The sequence below is a fragment of the Tupaia chinensis genome, unplaced genomic scaffold (genome assembly GCF_000334495.1).
Source record: "Tupaia chinensis unplaced genomic scaffold, TupChi_1.0 Scaffold000037_3, whole genome shotgun sequence".
Taxonomy (NCBI): Eukaryota; Metazoa; Chordata; class Mammalia; order Scandentia; family Tupaiidae; genus Tupaia; species Tupaia belangeri.
In genome coordinates this window covers 1,971,445-1,980,567 of record NW_006159486.1, presented here as the reverse complement: position 1 = coordinate 1,980,567, position 9,123 = coordinate 1,971,445, and the positions used below count along the sequence as shown (strand labels likewise).

The 9,123-nt window shown below is 38.0% G+C and overlaps 1 pseudogene; it reads right to left on the bottom strand.

The window, feature by feature from the left end:
- Positions 1 to 7,621: 7,621 nt before the first annotated feature.
- Positions 7,622 to 8,684, bottom strand: LOC102488014 (L-lactate dehydrogenase B chain pseudogene; annotated as a pseudogene).
- Between the last annotated feature and the right edge of the window lie 439 nt (positions 8,685 to 9,123).

Here is a 9,123-nt window from a genome sequence, read left to right as displayed (position 1 = left end):
GTTAGCGTAATGGCTATGTCACTGGACTCCCACGTAGTCGACCGCGGTTCGTGTCCCGGACCCGGTGGCTTAAAACTCACGCCGGGCGCGTGTGCGTGCGTGCCCAAGATCCCGAGAGGAGAATGGAGGAGAAGGGATTGCAGCGTGACCATCCCCTCTGGGGGGTGATTTCTCGCTTTCTGTCTCTATGTCTCTCTTTGTATGTCTGGCGAGCGCAAGCGCCCTATAGCGAAAACCTCTCCAAAAAAAAAAAAAAAAAAAGAAATGCTATATCATGTTAGGATTAGGATGTAAGTTTAGGGTTACTCAAACACTAACACTAAACCTAAATTTAACCATAACCCTAATCTTACCCCATAACCCTAACCTAAAAACCTAACATTACTTTTACACTAACTCAAATGTTAGACCTAACCCTAACCCTACACCTACACCTTAACCCTGACCTGAACCATAACTTAACCCAAGTTCAAACTCATACACTAACACTAAACCTAAATCTAACCGTTACCCGAATCTTACGCCCTAACCCTAGCTTGAAATATATCATTACTTTAACCCTAACTCAAATGCTAGACCTGACCCTAACCATAGCCCTACACCTTAACCCTTACACGAACCCTAACCTACAACTGACTCTAACTCAAATACTAGCACTAAAACAATATTTAACCTGAACACTAATATTACGACCTAAACCTGACCTGAAATATATCATTACTTTAACCCTAACTCAAATGATAGAACTAACCCTACCCCTAGCCCTACACCTTAACCTTGACTTGAACCCAAACAAAAACCTTACTCTAATTCAAATACTAACACTTAACCTAAATTTAACCATAACCCTAATCTTACGTACTAAACCTAACCTAAAATATATCATTACTTTAATCCTAACTCAAATGCTAGACCTAACCCTAACCCTACCCTACATCTTAACTCTGATCTGAACCCTAACCTATACCTGATTCTAACTCAAACACTACAGCTAAAGCTAAATTTAACTATAAAGCTATTCTTATGCCCTAATCATAACTCAAACTATATCATTACTTTAACCCTAACTCAAATGCTAGACCTAAACCTAACCCTGGCCATACACCTTAACCCTGACCGGAACCCTAACCTAATCTGGACTCTAACTCAAACACTAACACTAAACCTAAATCTAACCGTAACCTTAAACTTTTACCCTAAACCTTACCTGAAATATATCATTACTTTAACCTTAACTCAAATACTAGAACTAAATTTAACCCTAGCCCTACACCTGAACCCAAACCCGAAAACTAACCTACACGTGACTATAACTCAAACACAAACACTAAACCTAAATCTCACCATAACCCTAATCATATGCCATAATCCTAACTTTGAATATATCAATACTTTGACCCTAACTCAAATGCTAGAATTAACTCTAACCCTACCCCTACAATTAACCTTGACCCGAACCCAAACCAAAAAGTTTCTCTAACTCAAAAACTAACACTAAAACTAAATCTAACTATAACCCTAATCTACACCCTAAACCTAACCTGAAATACATTAATACTTTAACCCTAATTGAAATGTTAGATCTAAACCTAATCCTAGCCCTACAACTGACCCCTGACCTGAATCCTAACCTACACCTGATTCTAACTGAAACACAAACTCTAAACTAAAATCTAACCATAACCCTAAATTTATACCCTTACCCTAACTTGAAATATATCATTACTTTAAACCTAACTCGAATGCTAGACCTAACCCTGACCCTAGCCTTACACCTTAACCTTGACCCGAATTCCAAACCTAAACTTTACTCTAACTAAAACACTAACACCAATCCTAAATCTAACCATAACCCTAAACTAACTCCCTAACCCTAACCTGAAATATATCATTACTTTAACCCTAACTCACATGATAGATCAAACTCTACCCCTAGCCCTACACCTGAACCCTGACCCAAACCCTAATGTACACCTGACTTTAACTAAAACACAAAGACTAAGCCTAAATTTCACAGTAACACTGATGTTACACCATAATTCTAGCCTGGTATATATAATTACTTTAACTCTAACTCAAATGCTTGACCTAACCCTAACCCAATCCCTACAACTTAACCTTGACCCGAACCCTATTATTCACTAGACTCTAACTCAAACACTAAACCTAAATCTAACTGTAACCCTAAACTTACATCCTAACCGTAACCTGAAATATATCATTACTTTAACACTAACTCAAATGCTAGACCTAACTCTAACCCTACCCCTACACTAGAACCCTGCCCCAAACTCTAATCTACACCTGACTCTAACTCAAACACAAACACTAAATCTAAATCTCACCATAATCCTAATATTACACCATAATCATAACCTAGTCTATATCATTACTTTAACCCTAACTCAAATGCTAGAACTAACCCTAACCATACCCCTGCAACTTAACTTTGACCCGAAACCAAACCAAAACCTTTCTCTAACTCAAAAACTAACATTAAAGCTAAATCTAACAGAAACCTTAAGTTTACACCCTTGCCCTAACCTGAAATATAACATTACTTTAGCCTACACCTGAACCATGACCGAACCCTAACCTACACCTGACTCTAACTCAAATACAAACAATAAACCTAAATCTAACCATAACCCTAAACTTACACCCTAACTGTAACCTGAAATATATCATTTCTTTAACCCTAACTCAAATGCTAGACCTAAACCTAACCCTAGCCCTACAACTGAACCCTGATCTGAACCCTAACATTCACTTGACTCTAACTCAAACACAAACACTAAACCTAAATCTCACCATAACTATATTCTTACACCATAATCCTAACCTGTAATATATCATTACTTTTACCATAACTCAAATGCTTGAACTAATCGTAACCCTACCCCTATAACTTCACCTTGACCCGAACCCAAACCCAAACCTTTCTCTAACTCAAACACTAACACTAAACCTAAATCTATACATAACCCTAATCTTACACCCTAACCCTAACCTGAAATATCTCATTACTTTAACCCTAACTCAAAGGCTATACCTTACCCTAACCCTAGACCTACAACTTAACCATGACCCAAACTCAAACCTAAAGCTTACTCTAACTCAAACACTAACACATAACCTAAATTTAACCATCACCCTAGTCTTACGCCCAAACCCTAATCTGAATCCTAACATTTCTTTAACCGTAACTCAAATCCTAGACCTAACCCTAACCATAGCCCAACACCTTAACCCTGACACAAACTCTAACCTAACTCGAACTCTAACTAAAATACTAACAGTAAACCTAAATCTAACCATAACCCTAACCTTATGCTCTAATCCTAACCTAAAGTATATCATTATTATAATCCTAACTCAAATACTAGACCTAACCCTACCACAAGCCCTACACCTTAACCTTGATCCGAACCCAAACTTAAAACTTATTCTAACTCAAACACTAACACTAAACCTAAATCTAACCATAACCCTAAACATACCCCCTAACCCTAATCTGGAATATATCATTTCTTTAACCCTAACTCAAATGTTAGACCTAACCCTAAACCTAGCACTACAACTTAACCTTGACTCAAACCCAAACCTAAACTTTACTCTAATTCATACACATACACTAAACATAAATCTAACCCCAAACTTACACACTAACTCTAACCTGAAATATACCATTACTTTAACCCTAACTCACATGCTAGACCTAACCCTAACCCTGGCCCTATAACTGAACCCTTACCCAACCCCTAACTTATCCCAGACTCTATCTAAAACACTAGCACTCAACCTAAATCTAACTGTAACTCTAAACTTACACCTTAACCCTAAACTGCACTATAGAATTACTTTAACCCTAACTCAAATTCTAGACCTAACCCTAACCCTAGTCCTTCACCTTAACCTTGACCCAAACCAAAACCTAAACCTTATTCTAACTCAAACACTAACACTAAACTTAATCTAACCATTTCACCAAACTTTTACCCTAATCCTAACCTGAAATACATCATTACCTAACTCAAATACAAGACCTAACAATAACCCTAGCCCCACACCTTAACCTTGACCCGAACCCAAACCTAAACCTTACTCTAGCTCAAGCACAAACACTAAACCTAAATCTAACCATAATCCTAAACATACGCCCTTACCCTAACAAGGATTATATCATTTCTTTAACCCTAACTCCAATGCTAGGTTTATACCTAACCCTAGACCTACATCTTAACATTGACCCAAACCAAAACCTAAAAGTTATTCTAAATCACACACTAACCCTAAACCTAAATCTAACCATAACCCTAAACTTAAACCCTAACCCTAACGTGAAATACATCATTTCTTTAAACCTAACTGAAATGCTAGACCTAACCCTAACACTAGCCCTCCACCTTAACCTAGACCCAAACAGAAAACTATCCCGAATTCTAACTCAAGCACAAACACAAAAACAAAATCTAATTGTAACCCTAAACTTACACCCTTACCCTAACCAGGCTTATATCATTACTTTAACACTAACTCCAATGCTAGACTGAAACCTAACCCTAGACCTACACCTGAAACCTGACCTGAACCCAAACCTAAATCTTACTCTAGCTCAAACACTAACACTAAACCTAAATCTAACTGTAATTCTAAAGTTACATGCTAACTCTAACCTGAAATATATCATTACTTTAAGCCTAACTCAAATGCAAGACAGAACCCTGACACTAGCCCTATACCTTAAACCTGACTGGAAAACTAACCTAAATCTTACTCTAAATCAAATACTAACACTAAACCTAAATCTCACAGTAACACTAAACTAACAACCTAACCCTAACATGAAATACATCATTACTTTAACCCTAACACCAATGCTAGACCTAACCCTAATCCTAGCCCTATACCTGAACCCTGACCCGAACACTAACATCCATCTGATTCTAACTCAAACACAAACACTAAACCTAAATCTAACCATAACCCTATACTTACACCCTAATCCTAACCTGGAATATATCATTACTTTAACCCTATCTCAAATGCTAGACCTAACCCTAACCCTAGACCTACTCCTAAAAAACTGACTCAAACTCTAACCTACACCTGATTCTAACTCAAACACTTACACTAAACCTAAATCTTACCATAACACTAATTTTACACCCTAAATCCAATCTGAAATATATCACTACTTTAATCCTAATTCAAATGCTAGACCGAACCCTAACCTGAGCCCTACACTTGAACCTTGACCCGAAACCAAACCTAAAACTTACTCTTACTCAAACACTAACACTAAACCTAAATCTAGCTGTAACCCTAAACCTACATCCTAACCCTAACCTGAAATATATCATTTCTTTAAACCCACCTCAAATACTTGACCTAAACTTAACCCTAGCCCAACAACTTAACCCTGACCCAAACCCTTACCAAAATCTTACTCTAACTCAAACACTAACACTAAACCTAAATCTAAACTTAACCCTATACTTACATCCTAACCCTAACCTGGAATATAGCATTACTTTTACCCTAACTAAAATGCTAGACCTAACCCTAACCCTAGCCCTACACCTGAACCCTGACCCGAACCCTATCCTATAGTTGACTATAACTCAAACACTAACACTAAACCTAAAACTAACCGAAACCTTAATCTTACACCTTAAATCTAACCTGAAGTATATAATTACTTTAACCCTAACTCAAATGCATGACCTAACCCTTACCCTAGCCCTGCACAAGAACCCTGATCCAAACCCAAACCTAAACTGTACTCTAACTCAAACACTAACACTAAACAGAAATTTAACCTAAACCTAAACTTACACCCTGACCCTAACCTGAAATATATCATAACTTTAAGCCTAACTCATATGCTATACGTAACCCTAAACCTAGCCCTACACCTGAGCCCTTACCCAAACCTTAATCTAAACTGGACTCTAACCCAAACACTAACACTAAACGTAAATATAACTGTAAACCTAAACTTACACCCTAACCCTAACCTGGAATATATAATTACTTTAACCCTAACTCAAATGCTAGACCTAACCCTAACACTAGCCCTTCACCTTAACCTTGACCTGAACCCAAATCTAAACCTTACTCTAACTCAAACAACACTAAACATAAATCTAACCATAACACTAAACTGACACACTAATCGTAACCTGAAATATATCATTACTTTAACCCTAACTCAAATGCTAGACCTAACACTAACCCTAGCCCTAAACCTGAAGCCTTACCCGAACTCTAACCTACAGCTTAATCTAACTCAAACACAAACACTAAATCTAAATCTAACTGTAAACCTAAACTTACAGGCTAACCCTAACCTGGAATATATCATTACTTTTACACGAACTCAAATGCTAGACATAACTCTAACCCTAGCCCTGCACCTGAACACTGACTCGAACTCTAACTTACACCTGACTCTAACTCAAATACTAACACTAAATCTAAATCTTACCATAACACTAATTTTACACCCTAAATATAACCTGAAATAATCATTACTTTAACCCTAACTCAAATCCTAGACATAACCCTAAGCCTAGCATGACACCTTAACCCTGATCCGAAACCTAAACTAAATGTTACTCTAACTCAAACACTAACACTAAACCTAAATCTAACTGTAACCCTAAACTTACCTCCTAACCCTAACCTGGAATATTTCATTACTTTAACCCTAACCCTAGCACTATCCTTAAACTCTAACTGTAACCCTAAACTTACCTCCTAACCCTAACCTGGAATATTTCATTACTTTAACCCTAACCCTAGCACTATCCTTAAACTCTAACTGTAACCCTAAACTTACCTCCTAACCCTAACCTGGAATATATCATTACTTTAACCCTAACTCAATTTCTAGACCTACACCTAACCCTAGCCCTTCACTTAACCTTGACCCGAACCCAAACCTAAATCTTACTCTAACTCAAACACTAACAGTAAACCTAAATCTAACCATAACACTAAACTTACACACTAACCTAACCTGGAATATATCATTACTTTAACCCTAACTCAAATGCTTGACCTAACCCTAACCCTGGCCCTAAACCTTAACCCTAACCCGAACCCTAACCTAAATCCGACTCTAACTCAAGCACTAACACTAAACATAAATCTAACCGTAACCCTAAACTTACGCCCTAACAATAACTAGGAATATATCATTACTTTAACCCCAACTCTAATGCTAGACATAACCCTAACCCTAGCCCTACACCTGAATCCTGACCCGAACCCTAACCTACACCTGACTCTAACTCCAACACATTTACTAACCCTAAATCTAACCGTAACTCTAATCTATATATCATTACTTTAACCCTAAATCAAATGCTTGACCTAACCCTAACCCAAGCCCTACACCTTAATCTTTTTTTTTTTTTCACACTATGAGAGTTAATTTTATTTCTTCAAGGGCTCATATTGCAAGCATTAAACCAAGCATGGACTTTGATTCTGTGGGACCACATTCACATATTAATGTAAAAGCAAACTGTGTTCCACATACCTGGATGGAAACTAAAGGCTCATGGTTAATCCCATTGTAGTTTTAGAATTTCTACAACCTAGACCTCAGTATTTACAGGTCTTTCAGGTTCTTCTGGATGTCCCACAGCATATCTGCACTCTTCTTGAGCTGAGCAACCTCGTCATCCTTCAGCTTCTGGTTGATAATACTGGTCAATCCCTGAGCATTAAGGATACACAAAAGGCTCAGGAAGACTTCATTCTCAATGCCATACATCCTCTTCACCATGGTTGACACTGGATGAATCCTGGACTGGTTTTTCAACATGGATTCAATGAGATCAGCCACACTTAATCCAATTGCCCAGTTGGTATATCCTTTTAGCTTGATGACTTCATAGGCACTTTCAACAACCATCTTATGCACTTCCTTCCAATTTTTGCTGTCATCAACTGTCCCCATTTCTGGATTCAGTTCCTGGAGAGAAACACCCGCCACATTCACACCACTCCACACGGCCAGACTTGGATCGCCATGTTCTCCCAAAATCCATCCGGGGCAGCTGGTGGGATGAACGCCAAGTTTTTTAGCCATGAGATAGCGAAATCTAGCAGAATCCAGATTACACCCACTTCCGATCACACGGTGTTTGGGCAAGTCACTTAGTTTCCAGGTAACATAAGTGAGAATGCGCTCTAAGCTCGACTGTTCCAGACATCTCTAGAGCTTTCTCTGCCCTGTGCACAATGGCAACTCTTATGGATAAACTCATTGCACCAGTTGCAGAAGAAGAGGCAACATTCCCTGACAATAAGGTCACTGTAGTGGGTGTTGGACAAGTTGGTATGGCATGTGCGATCAGCATTCTGGGAAAGTCTCTGACTGATTAACTTACCCTGGTGGATGTTTTGGAAGATAAGCTCAAAGGAGAAATGATGGATCTGCAGCACGGAACCTTATTTCTTCATACACTTAAAATTGTGACAGATAAAGATTACTCTGTGACTGCCAATTCCAAGATTGTGGTCGTGACTGCTGGAGTCCATCAACAGGAGAGGGAGAGTTGTCTCAACCTGGTGCAAAGAAATGTTAATGTCTTCAAATTCATTATTACCCAGATCGTCAAGTACAGCCCCAACTGCATCATAACTGTGGTTTCCAACACAGTGGACATTCTCACTTATGTTACCTGCACCTTAATCTTGACCCAAAAACAAACCTAAACCTTACTCTAACTCAAACACTAACACTAAATTTTTAACTAAACATAACCCTAAACTTGCACCCTAATCCTAACCTGAAATATATCATTACATTAAACCTAACTCAAATACTAGACCTAACATTACCATAGGGACTATACCTTAAGCTTGACCCGAACCCTAACCTAAACCTTACTCTAACACAAACACAACAACTAAACCAAAACCTAACTATAACCCTAAACAAACACCCTAACACTAACCTGGAATACATCATTACTTTAACCTTAACTCAAATGCTAGACTTAACCTTAACACTAGCCCTACAACTTAACCTTGAAACGAACCCAAAACTAAACCTTACTCTAATTCAAAAACTAATACTAAACATAAATCTAACCATAACCATAA